At 55.4% G+C, this 26,935-nt stretch overlaps 1 pseudogene; it reads left to right on the top strand.

Moving 5' to 3' along the window:
- The first annotated feature begins 21,320 nt into the window (after positions 1–21,320).
- Positions 21,321–26,935, top strand: part of LOC147960338 (uncharacterized) — a 55,577-nt pseudogene continuing 49,962 nt past the window's right edge.

The following is a 26,935-nucleotide window of genomic DNA, read 5'->3' as shown; positions in this document are numbered from 1 at the left end:
AGTCTTCGACGTCTTCTCACCAGTGCGGAGCTAAGTGCTGCCACTGGGCGTGGGCGGTAGCCCCCGAGGCCCAAGGGCGGCACTCCGGAGACTCCGGGGCGTGTACATCCCACTCATTATTACATGAGAGTGTCACGGGCAGCGAGCTTCATAGGCGTTTGCCTTCTTCACAGGCACCGGGCCTTTCCCAAAACGCGATAGCTTCATAGGCACTGGCCTTCTTCACAGGCACCGGGCCTTTCCCAAAATGCGATTGTCGGATTTCGGGTTCCGGTAGACCCTTGAGGTTCGAACACTGGGGTGCGCGCGGAGATTTCGCCTTCTACCTACCTACACCCCTCCGCCTCGCTAAGATCTAAGCTATGGAAAGAACAGCACAAGAGACACAGGGTTTATACTAGTTCGGGCCACCATTGTGGTGTAATACCCTACTCCAGTGTGTGGTGTGGTGGATTGCGTCTTGGGATGATGATGATGAGGAATAAAAGGAAGAACAGCCTCGCGAGGGTCTGTTCTTGGCTGGGGGGATGAACTGCTAGGAGGAGTTCAGTCGCCCTTCTCTCTCTCTCTGTGTGTGATGCTACTCGATCCGATCCTAACTAGTTTCTCTCTTGGCTTCTAGATTCTCCCTTCTTGATTGCTCCCTACGCTGGGGGTGGCTAGTCCTATTTATAGGCAAAGGCCCTGGGCCTCTTCCCAAATATTGAGCAGGAAGGGCACCAACAATTGGCCATTTTGAAGGGGAACATCTGGTACACTTGTCCTGACTAAAGTTGGTCCTCGCCTGCCAAAGGCTCTAGTGGTGACGCTGGCTTGGGCTCCACAATGACTTCATCCCTGCCGTTGGACTGGTCTTGGTCTCGTTGCACCAAAACGGGTGCCTTTACTTGATGCTCTCGGCTGCGCTTGCTCCCTTTGCACCAAAGAGGAAAGGAGGACACTACGCGGGCTGGCGCCCGCATGGCGCTCTTGGTCTTCATGGCTTGCGTCACGGGCACCTCGTGAGGTACCCCGCCTTGATCTCTCTGCCTCCTCGCGAGCCAGCCTGTTGAGGCCGTGCCTGAGGAAGCTCCGTGTCGTCCACCCCGCGAGGCTTGGCCCGTCGCGAGGGTCTTGGGTCTGTGTTGATGAAGATGGGCCGTGCTGGGCCCCTCCTCGAGCCAAGCCACAGGCCGCAGGTAGGCAAGTCTAGGGACCCCCGTTCCCAGAACGCCAATAGCTTCACAGGCATTGGCCTTCTTCACAGGCACCGAGCCTTTCCCAAAACATGATAGCTTCACAGGCATTGGCCTTCTTCACAGGCACCGGGCCTTTCCCAAAACGCGATAGCTTCACAGTCATTGGCCTTCTTCACAGGCACCAGGCCTTTCCCAAAACACGATAGCTTCACAGGCATTGGCCTTCTTCACAGGCACCGGGCCTTTCCCAAAACGAGATAGCTTCACAGGCATTGGCCTTCTTCACAGGCACCGGGCCTTTCCTAGGCGCTAGGCCTTGCTCAGGGGTAGAACCTCTGGAGATGTTGAATGTTCCATGCGTTCTGGATGGGTACTCCCTCCGGAGTCTCCAAGCGCGCGGAGCCAGGCCTGGAAACATGAACAACCTTGAATGGGCCCTCCCACAAGGGAGAGAGCTTGTGCAGCCCCTCCCTGGAGAGAACCCGTCTGAGCACGAGATCCCCTACCTCAAGGGTCCTAGGGCGGATGTCGCGGCAGTGGTATCGTCACAGCGCCTGTTGATACCTTGTCGCTCGCAGTGCGGCTTCCCGACGGCGTTCCTCCCCCAGCACGAGATCCGTCCCCCGCACGGTGTCCTGCTGAGCCTTGTCGAATGGCAGGACCCATGCGGAGCGACACCTGACCTCGTGAGGGAGAACAACCTCTGCTCCGTAGACGAGGAAGAATGGGGTCTCTCCAGTCGGCTTGGTCGCTGTCGTGCGGATTGACCACAGCACGGACTGGAGCTCGTCATACCAGCCCCTGCCACAGGCCTCCAGCTTCTTCTTGAAGGTCCTGGACTTGAGGCCCCTTAGGACCTCGGCGTTGGCTCGTTCAGCCTGGCCATTGCTCCGGGGGTGTGCTACCGAAGCGTAGCATATCTGCGTTCCAAGGTTAGCACAATACGTTTTGAAGAGATTACTGGTGAATTGCGAACCGTTGTCAGTGATGATGCGGTTAGGCACCCCAAACCGGCTCACGAGGCCCTTGATGAACTTGACTGCCGAGCCTGCCGGGATTGTGCGGACAACTTCCGCCTCAGCCCACTTGGTGAACTTGTCCACAACGACGTAGAGGTAGCGATAGCCCCCTAGCGCCCGAGGGAACGGGCCCAGAATGGCCAACCCCCACACTGCGAACGGCCATGAGAGGGGTATGGTCTACAGAACCCCCGCAGGCTGATGGATCTGTTTAGCGTGAAACTAGCAGGCCTCGCAAGCCTTCACCAGCTCAATGGCGTCGTTGAGTGCTGTGGGCCAGCAGAACCCGCTGTGGAACGCCTTGCCGACGAGGGTTCACGACGACGAGTGGTGCCCGCAGTCTCCGCTGTGTATGTCTGCCAGCAGTTCCTTTCCTTGCTTCCTGGAAATGCAACGCAGGGACACGTCATTTGGCCGCTTCCTGTAGAGCTCGCCATCCTGGATGCAATAAGCCGTGGCCTGCCGTGGCACACGCTCCGCCTCCTCCTTGTTCTCCGGCAGAATCCCTTGCATCAGGTAGTCCTTGAGCTCTGGGATCCAACATCCGTCCTGAGGCTCCAACGCCAAGAGCAGGCGTACCCCTGAGGCCGGGCCGCAGACCGGAGCTCCCGAGGCAGGCGGCTGACGAGGCTCCTCCCTTGGTTGCACCGTGCCCGATAGCGACGGCGCCGCCAAGGGCTTGAAGAGCCGCTCCTCGAAGACGCCAGGTTCCTGCGGCAGCTACCTAGACGCCCTCTTGGCAATGTCGTTGACCTCCTGATTGGTGCCGCGAGGCAAATGCCGCAGCTCCAGCCCCCAGAACTGTTTCTCCATCCGGCGGACTTCAGTGAGGTAAGCTTCCATGTGCTCGTACTTTGGCTCGCATATCTTGTTGGAGAAGTTGACGAGGAGCTGTGAACGCCCTTGACGGTGAGGCGCTTTACCCCTAAGGCGATCGCGGCTTTCAAGCCTGCTATCAGACCTTCATACTCTGTTATATTGTTGGAGACCTTCTCTCCGTGCTGGAAGCAGAGTTGCACGGCGTAATAGAGTTTGTCCTGAGTGGGGGATACGAGCATCGCGCCAGCTCCCGCACCATGTCGGGAGAATGCCCCATCGAAGTACATGACCCAGCTGTCCGACGCTTCGCTTCCTGGGGAAAGTGACCGGTCTTCGCCTACCTCGAGACCCGGTGCTTCTGCCCATTCTGCCACGAAGTCCGCAAGTGCGGCTCCCTTGATGACCCTGGTCGTACTGAATTCCAGCTGAAATGCTTGTAGTTTGATGTTCCATTCAGCGACCCTTCCAGCTGAGTTGGGGCTCCTGAGTACCCTCTCCAAGGGGTATGCCGAGATGACCTTGATAGGGTGGCCTTGGAAGTAGTGCCGCAGCTTGCGTGAGGCCACCAATAGCGCGAGGAGGAGCTTTTGAGGCATGGGGTACCGCGCCCTCGCGTCTCGTAGCACTGTGCTGACGAAATACACGGGGTGCTCAACGAGCTTGAGGGTGCTGACGCAGATTGCGTCCTCCAGGGGTCAAGGCGTCTCCTGAGGCAACGGAGCCCCCAGCTCTTGATCGTTTGAAGGGGCCTCCCCTGCCCCGGGTGCGCCCTCCTGCTATGGCTGCACCTCTCTGGCTGTGGTCGCGGTCCTCGCGAGGCCCTCCTGGCCTCGCTCTGCTTCAGCGTGGTCAGTCAATGCGGCCTTGGCCCGGCGCTCCTCCCTGACCGCCACCAGAGCTGCGCTAGCGGAGTAGGGCGTGGCCGCAAGGTAGAGCACCAGGGGCTCCTGAGGGCGAGGGGCTACCATCACCGGTGGGCTGGTAAGGTACCTCTTGAGTTCTTGGAACGCCTTGTCGGCCTCTTTAGTCCATTCGAAGGGGCCTTTCTTCTTCATAAGCTTGAAGAAGGGCAGTGCTCGCTCCCGTAGTTTGGATATGAAGCGCCCTAGTCCGGTTACATGCCCGGTGAGCTTCTGCATCTCCCTGAGGGTCTTCGGCGGGCTCATGTCCTCGACCGCCTTGACCTTCTCCGGGTTGGCCTCTATGCCTCTATGGGATACTAGGAAGCCCAGGAGCTTGCCCGAGGGGACTCCAAACACGCATTTCTCCAGATTGAGCCGTAGATCCACTTCATTGAGGCTCGCGAAGGTTTCCTCCAGGTCCTGTATCAGGGTTTTTGCCTCCCGAGACTTCACCACGATGTCGTCGACATAAGCCTCAGCGTTCCTCCCGAGCTTCCAGCCTAAAGCGATGTGCATCAGCCGCTGAAAGGTTGCGCCTGCGTTGCGCAACCCAAATGGCATGCACGTATAGCAGTACACCCCACACGGGGTTAGGAAAGCAGTCTTCTCCACGTCTTCCACCGCCATCTTGATCTGGTGATAGCCCGAGAAGGCATCCATGAAGCACAATAGGTCACACTCTACGGTGGAGTCGACTATCTGGTCAATGCGGGGGAGCGGAAATGGGTCCTGCGGGCAGGCTTTGTTGAGGTTGGTGAAGTCGACACACATGCGCTCCTTCCCCCCCTTCTTTGGCACGACAATAGGATTAGCCAGCCAATCGGGGTAGTGGACCTCGCGGATAACCCCTACCGCTTCCAGTTTCCGGGTCTCTTGAATGATGAAAGCCTGTTTCTCGGTAGACTGCCTCCTTGCCTTCTGCTTCATGGGGCGTATGTTGGGGCACACGTTGAGGTGATGCTCGATCACACCTCTTGGGACTCCTGCTAACTGACCAGGTTTCCACGCGAACACCTTCTTGTTCGCGTGCAGGAATCCGATCAGGGCCTTTTCCTGTTCGGGCTCGAGGTTGGCCCCTATGGTGAAGGTGGCGCCGGTGGACCCGTCCTCGTCGACCGGTACTTGCTTGGTTTCCGCCTTGTCCTGGGTGAACAACTGCTTCTTTTTAACCGGCGCAGCCCCCTTGGGCTCAAGGGCGTCGATGCTGGTGGGCTGTGCCACCACGGCCGCCTTGAAGGCGAGTTGGAGCACCTACAGTGCATCCCTCACGTCTCCTGGCACAGTGAGTTGCCGCCATGAACCGGGCCAAGGCCGGGTAGCCGAGGATGGCGTTGTAGGGGAGGCCGATGGGGGCGATGTTGAAGTCGATCATCTCTGTGCGGAAGTTGTCGTAGGTGCCGAAGGTCACTGGGAGGCGGATCTGCCCCAAGGAGGTGGTGGAACCGGCTCCGACGCCTGAGAAGGGCCTGCTTGGCTGGAGCCGCTCCGATGGAACGTGAAGGAGGCAGAAGGCCTCCACCGAGAGCACGTTGAGGTCGGCACCACCGTCGATGAGGGTCCTGGTGACGGCCACTTGGCAGATGGTGGGGGTGCACAGCATCGGTAGTGCGCCCGAACCGGAGGGGTTGAAGGGGTGATCATCCGCGCCGAAATTCAGATCGGCCTCGGGTGCCGCCCAGCCCCGGGGGGCCTCTTGGCGCTTGGATGCAGCGCTGATCTGACGAGTGAATGGCTTGACGTGGTGGCTCGAGGGTGGTGCTTGGCAACCACCCAGGAGAGCCGTGACGACGGGCGGCGCTGGTGCGGCGAAACGGGTGAGGAAGAGGTCGCGTAGCTCCTCCCAAGAGGTCAGAGAAGCTATCGGTAGGTGGGGGAGCCACATGCGCGGGACACCGGTGAGGGCCATGGGCAACCAGTTTGCCATCACCCGGTCGTCTCCCCCGGCCTTGAGGACGGCGTCCTCATACGCCAGTAGGAAAACTAGCGGGTCCGTCGCGCCGCCGTAGCGCAGCGGCATCTCGGGCTTGAACTTGCGCTGCCACTGCACCCGTCGCAAGGCGGGGGCCAAGGCCTGGAGCCCCCTGGCCCCAGCGCCGGCGTCTGCTGCCGGAGCGGGCGGCGCGTTGTCCGCCATGACGACGGAACGCGGTGTTGGTGCAGAGCGGGCCGTCGGGAGGGAACTCCGGCGCACCCCTACCTGGCGCGCCAAATGTCGGATTTCGGGTTCCGGCAGACCCTTGAGGTTCGAACACTGGGGTGCGTGCGGAGATCTCTCCCCTACTGATCTATGTCCGATCCTCTCGTGCGAACTAAGATGAAAATGATGAACATAAGAGACATGAGATTTATACTTGTCCGGGCCACCGTTGTGGTGTGATACCCTACTCCAGTGTGTGGTGTGGTGGATTGCCTCAGGGGCTGATGATGGACAGTACCAGGGAAGAACAACCTCGCGAGGGGTGTTCTTAAGCTGATGCGGTGTATTCTACTTAGTCTCTACTAGGTTTTCTCTCTCTCTCTCTCCCTGTTCCTTTCTCTCTTTGTGGAGTCTAGCTCTATTTATAGAGGCCCTGGGCCTCTCCCTGAATAATTGAGCGGGAAGGGCGCCAACAATTGGCCATTTTGAAGGGGAACATCTTATACAAGTTATCCTGACCAAAGGTGGTCTTCGGCTGCCAAAAGCACTAGTGATGACGCCGTCTTGGGCTCCACGGTGACCTCCGTCCGCCCGTCCGGGTGGTCTTGGTCTCGTTGCACCGGAATGGTAACCTTTGCCTGATACCTTGGCCTGTGCTTGCCCCCTTTGCACCAAAGGGGAAACAAGAACCCTGCGCAGGCCGGCGGCCTCCTGGCGCCCGCCTGGCCTTGATCGTCATGGCTTGCATCATGGGATCCTCGCGAGGTACCCTCGCATTGATCTCTTCGCGTCCTCGCGAGCCTGCCTGATGAGGCCGCTCTTGGGGAAGCTTCCTGTCGTCTGCCCCGCGAGGCTTGGCCCCTCGCAAGGGTCTTGAGCTTGGGCTGATGAAGATGGGCCGCGCTGGGCCCCCACCTGAGCCACGCCGCAGGCCACAGGCAGGCAAGTATGGGGACCCCCGTTCCCAGAACGCCGACAGCCAACAACTCCAATAAGACTTCAAACGGGAATAAACATGCCAACTATACAAAGCAAATGAAAAAGCCATGTCCGGCACCTATTCTAGTCTTCGATGTCTTCTCACCAGTGCGGAGCTAAGTGCTGCCACTGGGCGTGGGCGGGAGACCCCGAGGCCCAAGTGCGGCACTCCGGAGAATCCGGGGCATGTACAGCCCCACTCATTATTACGTGAGAGTGTCACGAGCGGCGAGCTTCACACACGTTTGCCTTCTTCACAGGCACCTGGCCTTTCCCAAAACGCAATAGCTTCACAGGCATTGGCCTTCTTCACAGGCACCGGGCCTTTCCCAAAACGCGATAGCTTCACAGCCATTGGCCTTCTTCACAGGCACCGGGCCTTTCCCAAAACGCGATAGCTTCATAGGCATTGGCCTTCTTCACAGGCACCGGGCCTTTCCCAAAACGCGATAGCTTCACATGCATTGGCCTTCTTCACAGGCACCGGGCCTTTTCCCAAAATGCGACAGCTTCACAGGCATTGGCCTTCTTCACAGGCACCGGGCCTTTCCTAGGCGCTAGGCCTCACTGAGGGGTAGAACCTCTGGAGATGTTGAATGTTCCATGCGTTCTAGATGGGTACTCCCTCCGGAGTCTCCAAGCGCGCGAAGCCAGGCCTGGAAACATGAACAACCTTGAACGGGCCCTCCCACATGGGAGAGAGCTTGCGCAGCCCCTCCCTAGAGAGAACCCGTCTGAGCAAGAGATCCCCTACCTCAAGGGTCCTGGGGCGGATGCTGCGGCAGTGGTATCATCGTAGTGCCTGTTGATACCTTGCCGCTCGCAGTGCGGCTTCCCGACGGCGTTCCTCCCCCAGCACGAGATCCATCCCCCGCATGGCGTCCTGCTGAGCCTCGTTGAATGCCAGGACCCGTGCGTAGCAACACCTGACCTCGTGAGGGAGAACAGCCTCTGCTCCGTAGACGAGGAAGAACGGGGTCTCGCCACTCGGCTTGGTCGCTGTCGTGCGGATTGACCACAACACGGACTGGAGCTCGTGGTACCAGCCCCTGCCACAGGCCTCCAGCTTCTTCTTGAAGGTCCTGGCCTTGAGGCCCCTCAGGACCTCGGCATTGGCTCATTCAGCCTGGCCATTGCTCCGGGGGTGTGCTACCAAAGCGTAGCATATCTGCGTTCCAAGGTTAGCACAGTACGTTTTGAAGAGATTACTGGTGAATTGCGAACCGTTGTCAGTGATGATGCGGTTAGGCACCCCAAACCGGCTGACGAGGCCCTTGATGAACTTGACTGCCGAGCCTGCCGGGATTGTGTGGACAGCTTCCACCTCGGCCCACTTGGTGAACTTGTCCACAGCGACGTAGAGGTAGCGATATCCCCCTGGCGCCCGAGGGAACGGGCCCAGAATGTCCAACCCCCACACTGTGAACGGCCATGAGAGGGGTATGGTCTGCAGACCTCCCGCAGGCTGATGGATCTGTTTAGCGTGAAACTGGCAGGCCTCGCAAGCCTTCACCAGCTCAACGGCGTCGTTGAGTGCTGTGGGCCAGTAGAACCCGCTGCGGAACGCCTTGCCGATGAGGGTTCGCGATGACGAGTGGTGCCCACAGTCTCTGCTGTGTATGTCTGCCAACAGTTCCTTTCCTTGCTTCCTGGAAATGCAACGCAGGGACACGTCATTTGGCCGCTTCCTGTAGAGCTCGCCATCCTGGATGCAATAAGCCGTGGCCTGCCGTGCCACACGCTCCGCCTCCTCCTTGTTCTCCAGCAGAATCCCTTGCATCAGGTAGTCCTTGAGCTCTGGGATCCAACATCCCTCCTGAGGCTCCAACGCCAGGAGCAGGCGTGCCCCTGAGGCTGGGCCACAGACCGGAGCTCCCAAGGCAGGCAGCTGAGGAGGCTCCTCCCTTGGTTGGGCCGTGCCCGATAGCGACGGCGCCGCCGAGGGCTTGAAGAGCCGCTCCTCGAAGACGTCAGGTTCCTGTGGCAGCTGCCTAGACGCCCTCTTGGCAATGTCGTCGGCCTCCTGATTGGTGCCGCGAGGCACATGCTGCAGCTCCAGCCCCCAGAACTATTTCTCCATCCTGCGGACTTCAGTGAGGTAAGCTTCCATGTGCTCATCCTTTGGCTCGTATATCTAGTTGGAGAAGTTGACGAGGAGCTGTGAATCGCCCTTGATGGTGAGGCGCTTTACCTCTAAGGCAATCGCGGCTTTCAAGCCTGCTATCAGGCCTTCGTACTCTGCTATATTGTTGGAGGCCTTCTCTCCATGCTGGAGGCAGAGTTGCACGGCGTAATAGAGTTTGTCCTGAGTGGGGGATATGAGCACCGCGCCAGCTCCCGCGCCATGTTGGGAGAACGCCCCATCGAAGAACATTACCCAGCCGTCCGACGCTTCCCATCCTGGGAAAGTGACCGGTCTTCGACTGCCTCGAGACCCGATGCTTCTGCCCATTCTGCCACGAAGTCCACAAGTGCGGCTCCCTTGATGACCCTGGTCGTACTGAATTCCAGCTGAAATGCTTGTAGTTCGATGTTCCATTTAGCGACCCTTCCAGCTGAGTTGGGGCTTCTGAGTACCCTCTCCAAGGAGTATGCCGAGACGACCTTGATGGGGTGGCCTTGGAAGTAGTGCCGCAGCTTGCGTGAGGCCACCAATAGCGCGAGGAGGAGCTTTTGAGGCATGGGGTACCACGCCCTCGCGTCTCGTAGCACTGTGCTGACGAAATATACGGGGTGCTCGATGAGGTTGAGGGTGCTGACGCAGCTTGCATCCTCCAGGGGTCGAGGCATCTCCTAAGGCAATGGAGCCCCCAGCTCTTGATCGTTTGAAGGGGCCTCCCCTGCCCCGGGTGCGCCCTCCTGCTGTGGCTGCCCCTCTCTGGCTGTGGTCGCGGTCCTCGCGAGGCCCTCCTGGCCTCGCTCTGCTTCAGCATGGCCAGTCGATGTGGCCTTGGCCCGGCGCTCCTCCCTGACTGCCACCAGAGCTGCGCTAGCTCAGTAGGGCGTGGCCGCAAGGTACAACACCTGGGGCTCCTGAGGGCGAGGGGCTACCATCACCGGTGGGCTGGTAAGGTACCTCTTGAGTTCTTGGAACGCCTTGTCGGCCTCTTTAGTCCATTCGAAGGGGCCTTTCTTCTTCATAAGCTTGAAGAAGGGCAGTGCTCGCTCCCCTAGTTTGGATATGAAGCGCCCTAGTCCGGTTACATGCCCGGTGAGCTTCTGCATCTCCCTGAGGGTCTTCGGCGGGCTCATGTCCTCGACTGCCTTGACCTTCTCCGGGTTGGCCTCTATGCCTCTGTGGGATACTAGGAAGCCCAGGAGCTTGCCCGAGGGGACTCCAAACACGCATTTCTCCAGATTGAGCCATAGATCCACTTCGTTGAGGCTCGCGAAGGTTTCCTCCAGGTCCTGTATCAGGGTTTTTGCCTCCCGAGACTTCACCACGATGTCGTCGACGTAAGCCTCAGCGTTGCTCCCGAGCTTCCGGCCTAAAGCGATGTGCATCAGCCGCTGAAAGGTTGCGCCTGCATTGCGCAACCCAAATAGCATGCACGTATAGCAGTACACCCCACACGGGGTTAGGAAAGCAGTCTTCTCCACGTCTTCCACCGCCATCTTGGTCTTGTGATAGCCCGAGAAGGCATCCATGAAGCACAATAGGTCACACTCTACGGTGGAGTCGACTATCTGGTCAATGCGGGGGAGCGGAAATGGGTCCTGCAGGCAGGCTTTGTTGAGGTTGGTGAAGTCGACACACATGCGCTCCTTCCCCCCCCCCTTCTTTGGCACGACAACAGGATTAGCCAGCCAATCGGGGTAGCGGACCTCGCGGATAACCCCTACCGCTTCCAGTTTCCGGGTCTCTTGAATGATGAAAGCCTGTTTCTCAGTAGATTGCCTCCTTGCCTTCTGCTTCACGGGGCGTATGTTGGGGCACACGTTGAGGTGATGCTCGATCACACCTCTTGGGACTCCTGCTAACTGACCAGGTTCCCACGCGAACACCTTCTTGTTCGCGTGCAGGAATCCGATCAGGGCCTTCTCCTGTTCGGGCTCGAGATTGGCCCCCATGGTGAAGGTGGCGCCGGTGGACCCGTCCTCATCGACCGGTACTTGCTTGGTTTCCGCCTTGTCCTGGGTGAACAACTGCTTCTTTTTAACCGGCGCAGCCCCCTTGGGCTCAAGGGCGTCGATGCTGGTGGGCTGTGCCACCGCGGCCGCCTTGAAGGCGAGTTGGAGCACCTACAGTGCATCCCTCATGTCTCCTGGCACAGTGAGTTGCCGCCATGAACCGGGCCAAGGCCGGGTAGCCGAGGATGGCGTTGTAGGGGAGGCCGATGGGGGCGATGTCGAAGTCGATCAGCTCTGTGCGGAAGTTGTCGTAGGTGCCGAAGGTCACTGGGAGGCGGATCTGCCCCAAGGAGGCGGTGGAACCGGCTCCGACGCCTGAGAAGGGCCTGCTGGGCTGGAGCCGCTCCGGTGGAACATGAAGGAGGCTGAAGGCCTCCACCGAGAGCACGTTGAGGTCGGCACCAAAGTCGATGAGGGTCCTGGTGATGGCCACTTGGCAGATGGTGGGGGTGCACAGCATCGGTAGTGCCCCCGAACCGGAGGGGTTGAAGGGGTGATCATCCGCGCCGAAAGTCAGATCGGCCTCGGGCGCCGCCTAGCCCCGGGGGGCCTCTTAGCGCTTGGATGCAGTGCTGATCTGACGGGTGAATGGCTTGACGTGGTGGCTCGAGGGTGGTGCTTAGGAACCACCCAGGAGAGCCGTGACGACGGGCGGCGCTGGCGCGGCGAAACGGGTGAGGAAGAGGTCACGTAGCTCCTCCCAAGAGGTCACAGAAGCTATCGGTAGGTGGGAGAGCCACATGCGCGGGACACCGGTGAGGGCCATAGGCAACCAGTTTGCCATCACCCGGTCGTCGCCCCCGGCCTTGAGGACGGCGTCCTCATACGCCAGTAGGAAAACTAGCGGGTCCGTCGCACCGCCGTAGCGCAGCGGCATCTCGGGCTTGAACTTGCGCGGCCACTGCACCCGTCGCAAGGCGGGGGCCAAGGCCTGGAGCCCCCTGGCCCCAGCACCGGCGTCTGCTGCCGGAGCGGGCGGCGCGTTGTCCGCCATGAGGACGGAACGCGGTGTTGGTGGAGAGCGGGCCATCGGGAGGGAACTTCGGCGCACCCCTACCTGGCGCGCCAAATGTCGGATTCCGGGTTCCGGCAGACCCTTGAGGTTCGAACACTGGGGTGCGCGCAGAGATGTCTCCCCTACCGATCTATGTCCGATCCTCTCGTGCGAACTAAGATGAAAATGATGAACATAAGAGATATGAGATTTATACTGGTCCGGGCCACCGTTGTGGTGTGATACCCTACTCCAGTGTGTGGTGTGGTGGATTGCCTCAGGGGCTGATGATGGACAGTACCAGGGAAGAAAAACCTCGCGAGGGGTGTTCTTGAGCTGATGCGGTGTATTCTACTTAGTCTCTACTAGGTTTTCTCTCTCTCTCTCTCCCTGTTCCTTTCTCTCTTTGTGGAGGCTAGCTCTATTTATAGAGGCCCTGGGCCTCTCCCTGAATAAATGCAGCGGGAAGGGCGCCAACAATTGGCCATTTTCAAGGGGAACATCTTGTACAAGTTATCCTGACCAAAGGTGGTCTTCGGCTGCCAAAAGCACTAGTGATGACACCGTCTTGGGCTCCACGGTGACCTCCGTCCGCCCGTCCGGGTGGTCTTGGTCTCGTTGCACCGGAATGGTAACCTTTGCCTGATACCTTGGCCTGTGCTTGCCCCCTTTGGACCAAAGGGGAAACAAGAACCCTGCGCAGGCCGGCGCCCTCCTGGCGCCCGCCTGGCCTTGATCGTCATGGCTTGCATCATGGGATCCTCGCGAGGTACCCTCGCATTGATCTCTTCGCGTCCTCGCGAGCCTGCCTGATGAGGCCGCTCTTGGGGAAGCTTCCTGTCGTCTGCCCCGCGAGGCTTGGCCCCTCGCAAGGGTCTTGAGCTTGGGCTGATGAAGATGGGCCGCGCTGGGCACCCACCTGAGCCACGCTGCAGGCCACAGGCAGGCAAGTCTGGGGACCCCCGTTCCCAGAACGCCGACAGCCAACAACTCCAATAAGACTTCAAACGGGAATAAACATGCCAACTGTAGAAAGCAAATGAAAAAGCCATGTCCGGCACCTATTCTAGTCTTCGACATCTTCTCACCAGTGCGGAGCTAAGTGCTGCCACTGGGCGTGGGCGGGAGACCCCGAGGCCCAAGGGCGGCACTCCGGAGAATCCGGGGCATGTACAGCCGCACTCATTATTACGTGAGAGTGTCATGAGCGGCGAGCTTCACACACGTTTGCCTTCTTCACAGGCACCAGGCCTTTCCCAAAACGCGACAGCTTCACAGGCATTGGCCTTCTTCGCAGGCACCGGGCCTTTCCCAAAACGCGATAGCTTCACAGCCATTGGCCTTCTTCACAGGCACCTTGCCTTTCCCAAAACGCGATAGCTTCATAGGCATTGGCCTTCTTCACAGGCACCGGGCCTTTCCCAAAACGCGATAGCTTCACAGGCATTGGCCTTCTTCACAGGCACCGGGCCTTTCCCAAAATGCGATAGCTTCACAGGCATTGGCCTTCTTCACAGGCACCGGGCCTTTCCTAGGCGCTAGGCCTCACTCAGGGGTAGAACCTCTGGAGATGTTGAATGTTCCATGCGTTCTAGATGGGTACTCCCTCCGGAGTCTCCAAGCGCGCGAAGCCAGGCCTGGAAACATGAACAACCTTGAACGGGCCCTCCCACATGGGAGAGAGCTTGCGCAGCCCCTCCCTAGAGAGAACCCGTCTGAGCACGAGATCCCCTACCTCAAGGGTCCTGGGGCGGATGTTGAGGCAGTGGTATCATCATAGTGCCTGTTGATACCTTGCCGCTCGCAGTGCGGCTTCCCGACGGCGTTCCTCCACCAGCACGAGATCCATCCCCTGCATGGTGTCTTGCTGAGCCTCGTTGAATGCCAGGACCCGTGCGTAGCAACACCTGACCTCGTGAGGGAGAACAGCCTCTGCTCTGTAGACGAGGAAGAATGGGGTCTCGCCAGTCGGCTTGGTCGCTGTCGTGCGGATTGACCACAACACGGACTGGAGCTCGTCGTACCAGCCCCTGCCACAGGCCTCCAGCTTCTTCTTGAAGATCCTAGCCTTGAGGCCCCTCAGGACCTCGGCATTGGCTCATTCAGCCTAGCCATTGCTCCGGGGGTGTGCTACCGAAGCGTAGCATATCTGCCTTCCAAGGTTAGCACAGTACGTTTTGAAGAGATTACTGGTGAATTGCGAACCGTTGTCAGTGATGATGCGGTTAGGCACCCCAAACCAGCCGACGAGGCCCTTGATGAACTTGACTGCCGAGCCTGCCGGGATTGTGTGGACAGCTTCCACCTCGGCCCACTTGGTGAACTTGTCCACAGCGACGTAGAGGTAGCGATAGCCCCCTGGAGCCCGAGGGAACGGGCCCAGAATGTCCAACCCCCACACTGTGAACGGCCATGAGAGGGGTATGGTCTGCAGACCTCCCGCAGGCTGATGGATCTGTTTAGCGTGAAACTGGCAGGCCTCGCAAGCCTTCACCAGCTCAACGGCGTCGTTGAGTGCTGTGGGCCAGTAGAACCCGCTGCGGAACGCCTTGCCGATGAGGGTTCGCGACGATGAGTGGTGCCCGCAGTCTCCGCTGTGTATGTCTGCCAGCAGTTCCTTTCCTTGCTTCCTGGAAATGCAACGCAGGGACACGTCATTTGGCCGCTTCCTGTAGAGCTCGCCATCCTGGATGCAATAAGCCATGGCCTGCCGTGCCACACGCTCTTCCTCCTCCTTGTTCTCCGGCAGAATCCCTTGCATCAGGTAGTCCTTGAGCTCTGGGATCCAACATCCGTCCTGAGGCTCCAACGCCAGGAGCAGGCATGCCCCTGAGGCTGGGCCACAGACCGGAGCTCCCAAGGCAGGTAGCTGAGGAGGCTCCTCCCTTGGTTGGGCCGTGCCCGATAGCGACGGTGCCGCCGAGGGCTTGAAGAGCCGCTCCTCGAAGACGCCAGGTTCCTGTGGCAGCCGCCTAGACGCCCTCTTGGCAATGTCGTCGGCCTCCTGATTGGTGCCGCGAGGCACATGCTGCAGCTCCAGCCCCCAGAACTATTTCTCCATCCTGCGGACTTCAGTGAGGTAAGCTTCCATGTGCTCGTCCTTTGGCTCGTATATCTAGTTGGAGAAGTTGACGAGGAGCTATGAATCGCCCTTGATGGTGAGGCGCTTTACCCCTAAGGCAATCGCGGCTTTCAAGCCTGCTATCAGGCCTTCGTACTCTGCTATATTGTTGGAGACCTTCTCTCCATGCTGGAGGCAGAGTTGCATGGCGTAATAGAGTTTGTCCTGAGTGGGGGATACGAGCACCGCGCCAGCTCCCACGCCATGTCGGGAGAATGCCCCATCGAAGTACATTACCCAGCCGTCCGGCACTTCCCTTCCTGGGAAAGTGACCGGTCTTCGACTGCCTCGAGACCCGATGCTTCTTCCCATTCTGCCACGAAGTCCGCAAGTGCGGCTCCCTAGATGACCCTGGTCGTACTGAATTCCAGCTGAAATGCTTGTAGTTCGATGTTCCATTCAGCGACCCTTCCAGCTGAGTTGGGGCTTCTGAGTACCCTCTCCAAGGGGTATGCCGAGACGACCTTGATGGGGTGGCCTTGGAAGTAGTGCCGCAGCTTGCGTGAGGCCACCAATAGTGCGAGGAGGAGCTTTTGAGGCATGGGGTACCACGCCCTCGCGTCTCGTAGCACTGTGCTGACGAAATATATGGGGTGCTCGATGAGGTTGAGGGTGCTGACGCAGCTTGCGTCCTCCAGGGGTCGAGGCGTCTCCTGAGGCAATGGAGCCCCCCAGCTCTTGATCATTTGAAGGGGCCTCCCCTGCCCCGGGTGCGCCCTCCTGCTGCGGCTGCCCCTCTCTGGCTGTGGTCGCGGTCCTCGCGAGGCCCTCCTGGCCTCGCTCTGCTTCAGCATGGCCAGTCGATGTGGCCTTGGCCCGGCGCTCCTCCTTGACTGCCACCAGAGCTGCGCTAGCAGAGTAGGGCGTGGCCGCAAGGTACAACACCTGGGGCTCCTGAGGGCGAGGGGCTACCATCACCGGTGGGCTGGTAAGGTACCTCTTGAGTTCTTGGAATGCCTTGTCGGCCTCTTCAGTCCATTCGAAGGGGCCTTTCTTCTTCATAACCTTGAAGAAGGGCAGTGCTCACTCCCCTAGCTTGGATATGAAGCGCCCTAGCGTGGTTACATGCCCGGTGACCTTCTGCATCTCCCTGAGGGTCTTCGGCGGGCTCATGTCCTCGACCGCCTTGACCTTCTCTGGGTTGGCCTCTATTGCTCTGTGGGATACTAGGAAGCACAGGAGCTTGCCCGAGGGGACTCCAAACACGCATTTCTCCTGTTGAACCGTAGATCCACTTTGTTGAGGCTCGCGAAGGTTTCCTCCAGGTCCTGTATCAGGGTTTTTGCCTCCCGAGACTTCACCACGATGTCGTCGACATTAGCCTCAGCGTTCCTCCCGAGCTGCCAGCCTAAAGCAATGTGCAGCAGTCGCTGAAAGGTTGCGACTGCGTTGCGTAACCCAAATGGCATGCACGTATAGCAGTACACCCCACACGGGGTTAGGAAAGCAGTCTTCTCCACGTCTTCCACCGCCATCTTGATATGGTGATAGCCCGAGAAGGCATCCAGGAAGCACAATAGGTCACACTCTGCAGTGGAGTAGACTATCTAGTCAATGCGGGGGAGCGGAAATGGGTCTTGCGGGCAGGCTTTGTTGAGGTTGGTGAAGTCGACACACATGCGCTCCTTCCCCCCCTTCTTTGGCATGACAACAGGATTAGCCAGCCAATCGGGGTAGCGGACCTCGCGGATAACCCCTGCCGCTTCCAGTTTCCAGGTCTCTTGAACGATGAAAGCCTGTTTCTCAGTAGACTGCCTCCTTGCCTTCTGCTTCATGGGGCGTACATTGGGGCACACGTTGAGGTGATGCTCGATCACCCCTCTCAGGACTCCTGCTACTGATCAGGTTCCCACGTGAACACCTTCTTGTTCGCGCACAGGAATCTGATCAGGGCCTTCTCCTGTTCGGGCTCGAGGTTGGCTCCTATGGTGAAGGTGGCGCCGGTGGACCCGTCCTCGTTGACCGGTACTTGATTGGTTTCCGCCTTGTCCTGGGTGAAGAACTTCTTCTTTTTAGCCGGCGCAGCCCCCTTGGGCTCAAGGGCATCGGTGCTTGTGGGCTGTGCCACCGCGGCCGCCTTGAAGGCGAGTTGGAGCACCTGCAGCGCATCCCTCGCGTCTCCTGGCACGGTGAGGATGCCGTTGCTCCCGGGCATCTTCATGAGGTTGTACGCCGGGTGAGTTGCCGCCATGGACCCGGCCAAGGCCGGGTAGCCGAGGATGGCATTATAGGGGAGGCCGATGGGGGCGATGTCGAAGTCGATCAGCTCTTTGCGGAAGTTGTCGTAGGTGCCGAAGGTCACTGGGAGGTGGATCTGCCCCAAGGAGGTGGTGGAACCGGCTCCGACGCCTGAGAAGGGCCTGCTGGGCTGGAGCCGCTCCGGTGGCACGTGAAGGTGGCTGAAGGCCTCCACCGAGAGTATGTTGAGGCCGGCACCACCATCGATGAGGGTCTTGGTGACGGCCACTTGGCAGATGCTGGGGGTGCACAGCATCGGGAGTGCACCCGAAACGGAGGGGTTGAAGGGGTGATCATCCGCGCCGAAAGTCAGATCGGCCTCGGGCGCCGCCCAGCCCGGGGGGGCCTCTTGGCACTTGGACGCAGCGCTGATCTGACGGGTGAATGGCTTGACGTGGTGGCTCGAGGGTGGTGCTTGGGAACCACCCAGGAGAGCCGCGACGATGGGCGGCGCTGGCGCGGCGAAACGGGCGAGGAAGAGGTCGCGTAGTTCCTCCCAAGAGGTCACAGAAGCTATCGGTAGGTGGAGGAGCCACATGCGTGGGACACCGGTGAGGGCCATGGGCAACTAGTTGGCCATCACCCGGTCGTCGCCCCCGGCCTTGAGGACGGCATCCTCATACGCCACCAGGAAAACCAGCGGGTCCGTCGCGCTGCCGTAGCGCGGCGGCATCTCGGGCTTGAACTTGCGCGGCCACTGCACCCGTCGCAAGGCGGGGGCCAAGGCCTGGAGCCCCCTGGCCCCAGCGCCGGTGTCTACTGCCGGAGCGGGCGGCGCGTTGTCCGCCATGAGGACGGAACGCGGTGTTGGTGGAGAGCGGGCCGTCGGGAGGGAATTCCGGCGCACCCCTACCTGGCGCGCCAAATGTTGGATTTCGGGTTCGGACAAACCCTTGAGGTTCGAACATTGGGGTGCGCGCGGAGATCTCTCCCCTACCGATCTACGTCCGATCCTCTCGTGCGAACTAAGATGAAAATGATGAACAACACAAGAGACCCGAGGTTTATACTGGTTCGGGCCACCGTTGTGGTGTAATACCCTACTCCAGTGTGTGGTGTGGTGGATTGCCTCTGGGCTAATGATGGACAGTACAAGGGAAGAACAGCCTCGCGAGGGGTGTTCTTGACCTGATACGGTGTGTTCTACTTAGTCTCTACTGGGTTTTGTCTCTCTCTCCCTCTTCCTTTTTCTCTTTGTGGAGGCTAGCTCTATTTATAGAGGCCTGTGCCTCTCCCCGAATAATTGAGCGGGAAGGGCGCCAACAATTGGCCATTTTGAAGGGGAACATCTAGTACAAGTTATCTAGACCAAAGGTGGTCTTCGGCTGTCAAAAGCACTGGTGATGACGCCGTCTTGGGCTCCACGGTGACCTCCATCCGGCCGTCCGGCTGGTCTTGGTCTTGTTGCACCGGAATGGTAACATTTGCCTGATACCTTGGCCTGTGCTTGCCCCCTTTGCACCAAAGGGGAAACAAGGACCCTGCACAGGCCGGCGCCCGCCTGGCGCCCGCTTGGCCTTGATCGTCATGGCTTGCGTCATGGGATCCTCGCGAGGTACCCTCGCATTGATCTCTCCACCTCCTCGCGAGCCTGCCTGATGAGGCCGCTCTTGAGGAAGCTTCCTGTCGTCCGCCCCGCGAGGCTTGGCCCCTCGCGAGGGTCTTGAGCTTGGGCCGATGAAGATGGGCCGCGCTGGGCCCCCACCCGAGCCACGCCGCAGGCCGCAGCAGGCATGTCTGGGGACCCTTGTTCCCAGAACGCCGACAACAGCAGCTGCGAACTGCGAGTCGAGGCAAGGAACCAGACGGCAAGAAATCGAACGAATGAGAAAAGTCACCCCCAGCACATAGCAATGAAAATTCAACTTCAACTTAAATCCAAAGCCAAAAACAGGGCTATAGGGAAGAGATTAAGAGAAAATGGCCGCGTCCGGCACCTAGTCTAGTCTTCTTGTCTTCTCACCAGCGCGGAGCTAAGTGCTACCACTAGGCGTGGGAGGGAGCCCCCGTGGCCCGAGGGCGGCGCTCCTGAGACTCCAGGGCGTGTACAGCCCCACTCATTATTACGTGAGAGTGTCACGAGCAGAGATCTTCACAGGCGTGAGCCTTACTTACTATCGCCAGATGAGGGCCCCGCCTTGCGCCGCCCTCGACCACCGTTGGTTCGACCGGAAACCAGGACAAAGCCAAGGGGCAAAGGGGACCCTAGCGGCGCCCTCGGTGACCACGGGTCCTATGCCGGGGGGAAGGCTCCCCAGCACCTCCCCAACAGAGGGCCTACCTCCGGGAGGCGCCTTGCTCTGCGCGATGCGGGGAGGGACCTGGCTCCCGGCCTCTCCCCTGCGGCCCCCAGTGTGCTCCTCCTGGTGGGAGGACGGCCATTGAGCTGGGGCCTCCGTGCACCATTGTGACCTGATCCTCCTGCGACCCATGGTTAGCATAAGCTTGCTCCTGAGAGATTAGTGGTACCCTGTAGCTGTCGTCGCCGGTATGGTTGGTGAGGCTCGCGGCGCGCTCGAGGGGCTCCTAGAAGGCCTAAGCTTCCAGCTCCTACTCCTCCCAGCCCAGCTCGAGGAACGAGCCAGGGTCGTCTTCCAGCGCATACTCCTGGTCTACCATGCAGGGCACGTAGCACTACTAGGAAAATGCCTATAGATAGAAGTTTACCAGTAGCGTTTGTCTACAAACCAACGCTACTAGTAGTTAGCAGTAGCGCTGGCAAAGAACGGTGCTATTGGTATCAGTTAGCAGCAGCGCTTGTTACCTAGACCCGTGCTACTACTAAGCGTAATACACCACACCCCCGGTCAAAAAATAGCAGCAGTGCCTGACATCCAACCTGCGCTACTGCTAATTTAGTATCTATAGCGCCTGTTTGTCTAAGAGCGCTACTGCTAATTTTTCTATGTATAATATTTTACCAGTAGCGTGTGTTTCTTTCCCTCGCTATAAGTAGTGCAACCCTAGCCGTAGCTATTTTGCAAGCTGCCATAGCATTAGCGCGTATAGGTGTCCCGTGCTACTGCTATGCCCGCCAGCCACCTACCACCTTTCCCCTCCTTCCCCCCTCTCTTATTCCCCTTCCTTTCTCCCCCATTCCTTGCACCTTGCTTGTTCCTTTCATTGCTCCCCCTCTACCACCCCTCCATTAGAGCCCTCCCTCCCCCTCTTCTTTGCCCCTCCACCACTCCTCCATTAGAGGCCCCCTCCCCCGGCCCTCTTCTTTGCCCCTCCACCACCCCTCCATTAGAGCCCCCTCCCTCCCCCTCTTCTTTGCCCTCCACCACCACCCTTTTCCTTGTGCCCTCCGCCACCACCCCCTCTATTAATGCCCTCCCCCCTCTTCCATTAATGCCTTCCCTCTTCTCTCCCTCTCCTCTCCCACTATCTCCCTAGCTAGCTCTCTCCCTCCCTAGCTAGCTAGCTAGTTAGAGCTATATATAGAGCTACTAGGTAATTAAGAAGAAAGGTGCCCGATATCCCTCTCGACACATAGGTGAGCAAAAAAAGGTGTTTGTGTGGATTGGACCGAAACTATATATATATGGACGATATAAGAACATATATACCGAATTGTGTGTGGCATAATTTGAGTTTCCTACATTGTGTATTTGATGAAATAATGTGGGTGACATGAGTTGCCTATGTTTTGCCGAAATGTCGATTCAATTCCGTTTCGGTGAATTTCAGGCATGCAAACTCAATATGTCCTATGTTTAGGGAATGTCATGCCGAATTTTTGTATGAATTTGATCCATGCATGCATATATACGTGGTTATAATATTTGCTTCGCGTGCAGGTGATCATGAAGGTCAATGGAAGGATGGTGGAAATATACTGGCAATCCGCTGTGGATGACATGTATGAAAAAAGACTGAAGGATGTTTTATGTCCGTGTCGAAAATGCAAAGGAAGAGTCAGGCTCGACACCTTTCAGGGTGGTAAATTCAAGGCGCACCTGCTCATGCATGGTTTCATGCATGGCCATACTCGGTGGATAAGTGAAGATGATGATGATGAGGACGTCGACGGGGCAGGAAATAATGACATGGGGCCACCAGACGAAGAGATGACCGATTATGTGCCCGAAGAGGAAGACGGCCTCAGAAATGTCAATGGCGAAGAGGCAGTTCAAGGCGGAGAAGACGCGGACACGCTGCCGTCTTCGTTGCTACTAAGTTCAGCCATGCAGACCCGCATGTTCAGGACCTGCTTCGCAAGAAGACGACTAGCGACAGAGCTGCTTCTAGAGAGGAGGCCAAACTGGCGCAACTGGAGGTAGACTCGATGACCCCTTTGTATGATGGTTGTAATCCCAAGGTGACCCGCTTGAGTTTCACACTAGAACTTCTAAAGATGAAGGCAAAAAACAAATGGACAGATACAAGCCTGGATGAGCTTCTGAAGTATCTAAAGAAGGTTCTTCCCGCGGGAAGCCTGTGTCCTACTTGTGTCGAGGAGGCAAAGAAAATCGTGTGCCCTCTTGATCTGCCACACTTAGATATCACACATGCATCAATGATTGCAACATATATCAGAACGAGCACACGGAAAAAACCGTCTATCCAAAGTGCAATGCTTCACGATATAAAAAGGCCGGAAAGAAAGCTCCACAGAAAGTTGTATCGTACTTTCCGATCACTCCGCGTCTACAACGGTATTTCGTAGATCCTAAGGAAGCAAAGCTTATGAGATGGCACGCGGAGAGGGTGATGCCAATATGATGGAGATGAGCCGAAGCTGAGACACCTCGCAGATGCTAGCCAGTGGAGAGCATTAAATGTTCAATTTGATTTTTTCATGAATGATCCAAGGAATGTTGTGCTTAGCGCTAGTAGTGATGGCATGAATCCATTTGGCAACCAGAACACCAATCATAGCACATGGCCCGTGTTTGTATGGATGTACAACCTCCCCCCTGGTTGTGCATGAAGGAAAAATACATACACATGGCTATTCTTATTCAAGGGCCGAGACAACCGGGAAATGATATAAATTTGTATCTTGGGTTACTGAAAGAGGAGCTACACACCTTATGAACAATGTCGGCGAAGACATGGGATGCAAGCAAAGGAGAGTATTTCTACATGACAGTCGGGCTGATCACGACGGTGTAGGACTATCTCGGTTACGGCTATCTCTCCGGCCAGGTGTGCCACGGATATTGGGGATGCACGAGCTGCATGGATGATACAACTTCTCTGCAGCTATCGAAAGATGGCGGGTCTTCAAAAATTGTTTACATGGGGCATCGAAGATGGCTCGAGAAGGATGACCCGTGGAGAAAGCGTGGAGATCTATTCAATGGTAAGGCTGAGCATCGAGGTCCTCGACGTAAGCGGAGCGGTGCAGAAATATATAAGTTATTGAAGAACTAGGAAGAGTGCCCCTCGCCGGGAAATACGAAGAAAGAGGCACCGGAGCCCCTGTTGAAGGTATGGAAGACGAGATCTGTTTTCTGGGACATGGAATACTGGCCCATACTCGACACGCCTTATAGCCTTGATGAAATCCATATCAGAAAAAATATCCTTGAGAGTTTGCTTGGAACATTGATGAACATGCTAGAGAGGACCAAGGATGGGCCGAAGGCAAGAAAAGACTTGGAATTTTTGAATATCAGGAAAGATCTCCAAATGCCCAGTAAAAGGTCGTCAGAGGAGACCGAGACGGAGACAGAGACAGAAGATAGGGGCAAAAAAGTAAACAAGAAGGAAGAACAATATTGCCCCCCCTCTTGCTTCACCTTAGATCCGAAGGAGGTCGATCAATTGTTCAAGTGCCTTGCTGGAATCAAAGTTAGTTCCGGATACTATGGGAAGATAAGCAGATATCTAGACACTAAGAAAAAAAGGTTCAGTGGGATGAAGTCTGATACGTCTCCGTCGTATCTATAATTTTTGATTGTTCCATGCCAATATTATTCAACTTTCATATACTTTTGGCAACTTTTTATATTATTTTTTGGGACTAACATATTGATCCAGTGCCCAGTGCCAGTTCCTATCTGTTGCATGTTTTTGGTTTTGCAGAATATCCATATCAAACGGAGTCCAAACGGGATAAGAACGGACGGAGCTTATTTTTGGAAAATATGGAAAATTCGGAAGGAAAATCAACGTGAACCAGTGCCCGAGGTGGTCACGAGACAGGGGGGCGCGCCCCCCCTAGGGCACGCCCCCTACCCTCGTGAGCCCATCGAAAGGCGGTTGACGCTCTTCTTTTGACGCAAGAAAGCTAATATTCGGAAAAAAATCACGGCGAAGGTTTCAGGCCAATCGGAGTTACGGATCTCCATATATACACGAAACGGTGAAACAGAGCCAGATAGAACGCAGAAACAGAGAGAGACAGAGAGATAGATCCAATCTCGGAGGGGCTCTTGCCCCTCCCACGCCATGGAGGCCATGGACTAGAGGGGAAACCCTTCTCCCATCTAGGGAGGAGGTCAAGGAAGAATAAGGAGGGGGCCTCTCTCCCCCTCGCTTCCGGTGGCACCGGAGTGCCACCGGGGGCCATGATCATCACCATGATCTTCACCAACAACTTCATCGCCATCATCACCAACTCTTCCCCCCACTATGCAGCGGTGTAACCTCTCTCTTATCCGCTGTAATCTCTACTTAAACATGGTGCTCAACGCTATATATTATTTCCCTATGATGTATGGCTATCCTATGATGTTTGAGTAGATCTATTTTGTCCTAATGGCTATTTGATGATCGTAATTGGTTCGAGTTGTATGTTTTATTATTGGTGCTGTCCTATGGTGCTCTCCGTGTCGCGCAAGCGTGAGGGATTCCCGCTGTAGGGTTTGCAATGTGCTTATGATTTGCTTATGGTGGGTGGCGTGAGTGACAGAAGCACAGACCCGAGTAAGTAGGTTGTTTGCGTATGGGGTAAAGGGGACTTGATGCTTTAATGCTATGGTTCGGTTTTACCTTAATGAATCTTTAGTAGTTGCGGATGCTTGCTAGAGTTCCAATCATAAGTGCATATGATCCAAGTAGATAAAGTATGTTAGCTTATGCCTCTCCCTCAAATAAAGTTGCAATAATGATTACCGGTCTAGTTATCGATTGCCTAGGGACAAATAACCTTCTTGTTGACAAAAGCTCTTTACTAAAAATAATTTAGTTGTGTCTTCATTTAAACAGCCCCTAGCTTTTGTTTTCGTGGTCTTTACTTTCTTGCAAGCCTACCCAAAAACACCAAAAAGTACTTCTAGTTTCATACCCGTTTTCGGTAAAGCGAACGTCAAGCGTGCGTAGAGTTGTATTGGTGGTCGATAGAACTTGAGGGAATATTTGTTCTACCTTTAGATCCTATTTGGGTTCTACACTCTTACTTATCGAAAGAGGCTACACTTGATCCCCTATACTTGTGGGTTATCAAGACCTTTTTCTGGCGCCGTTGCCGGGGAGCAATAGCGTTGGGTGAATATTCTCGTGTGTGCTTGTTTGCTTCATCACTAAGTAAATTTTATTTGTTGTTCTTAGTTGTTTTCTATCTTTAGTTATGGGTAGGAAATGCAAAATAACAAAAAAAATAGTTGTACCTACTGAACCAATGGTTGAAGAACCAATCGAAATCTATCACACTGTTGAAGCTTATTACTTGGATCATCTTTGATCCCTTTGTGCTCGTGCCGAAACCCCAACTAGCTTAGTTGAGGGCAAATCGTTAGATGAGCATGCTTGTTATGTGCGACACCGTATATCTGAAAAAGGGAAACTATTATGGGGTCAAATTCAGCGTTTGCAATGCTATGCTTGGAATTTATGTGAAATATATGATTTTACTTGTTGTTCTGAAAACCCTAAGAAACACCTTCCCTACCAATGTGAGTTTATTGATAATGGAATCTTATCTTCATATTCTAAGGATGTTTATAATTACTATGATGTTCAACAAATTGAAGAATTTGTTGCTTTTAAGGGTGCTTTTGAAATTGCTTCTTTGATTGAAAAGTATGATGCTACTCTTCACAAATCTGAAAATTTTGCCATATTTAAATTTTGCTATGATAATTATGCTTTTAATGCCTATGTTGAACCATATATTGAGTACTACTCCACTGTCCAAGAAGAGATTAATATTTTGCAGGAGTCTATGGAAGAATAAATTGATGAAACTATGAGCTCATTGGATGAAAAAGATGATGAGGAGAGCGAAGAACAAAAGGAGGAAGAGCGGATTAGCTACCTGTGCCCACCTTCTAATGAGAGTAACTCTTCAACTCATACATTGTTTAATTCCCCTTCATGCTTACCAAAGGATGAATATTATGATAATTGCTATGATCTCGTCGATTCTTTTGAAATATCCCTTTTTGATGATGCTTGTGGCCAAGATGCCAATATGAATTATGCTTATGGAGATGAACTTGCTATAGTTCCTTATGTTAAACATGAAATTGTTTCTATTGCACCCACGCATGATAGTCCTATTATCTTTTTGAATTCTCCCGATTATACTATATCAGAGAAGTTTGCACTTATTAATGATTACATTGATGGGTTGCCTTTTACTGTTACACATGATGATTTTAATGAATATAATATGGATGTGCTTGCTGCTCCTACTTGCAATTATTATGAGAGAGGAACTATATCTCCAGCTCTCTATGCTTCCCACATGATAAAATTGCAAGAAACTGTTTATACTATGCATTGGCCTTTACTTTGTGAGCATGAATTGTTCTGTTACGACATGCTGATGCATAGGAAGAGAGTTAGACTTCGTCATTACATGATATATGTTACTTTGTGCTCACTACTAAATTACAAATCACTGTTAATTAAAATTGGCTTTGATATACCTTGGGATCCGGGTGGATTCACTACTTGAGCACTATATGCCTAGCTTAATGGCTTTAAAGAAAGCGCTGCCAGGGAGACAACCTGGAAGTTTTAGAGAGTCATTTATTTCTGTTGAGTGCTTTCATATAGTTTAAAAACAACAAAAATAAAGAGGGGAACCCAAAACTTTTTCTAAAAGAAAAGTGAAAGTGAGAGAGACGAGCATTGTGAAAGTGGGGGGCGTCCTTGAACTTTGTTCATGCCCATGGGAACTTTGTGAATCTTAATTACAGAAACCTTTCAACAAAAATAATTATCCCCTTGTAAAATTTCATTGTATTATAAAAATAATGTTCCAAGGTTTGCCTTTAGGATGGTTACAATGCTTGTTGGTTTGTGCGGTGCAGGACAGAAACTTTGGCTGTAGTGCATGATTTTTAATTTTCTACTGGAACGTCAAATGGTTCTGATTATTTTTGCACTGTCTTCCTATACAAATTTCTTATTTTTCCTAATTTTGGTAGAAGTTTTAAAGTATCAGAAGTATGGTGAATGTTCAAATTATTACAGACTGTTCTGTTTTAGACAGATTCTGTTTTCGATGCATAGTTTGCTT

This window comes from Triticum urartu, chromosome 7A, assembly GCF_056163025.1.
Source record: "Triticum urartu cultivar PI428250 chromosome 7A, HENAU_Tu73, whole genome shotgun sequence".
Lineage (NCBI taxonomy): Eukaryota > Viridiplantae > Streptophyta > Magnoliopsida > Poales > Poaceae > Triticum > Triticum urartu.
This window is presented reverse-complemented; position numbering and strand designations above follow the sequence as displayed.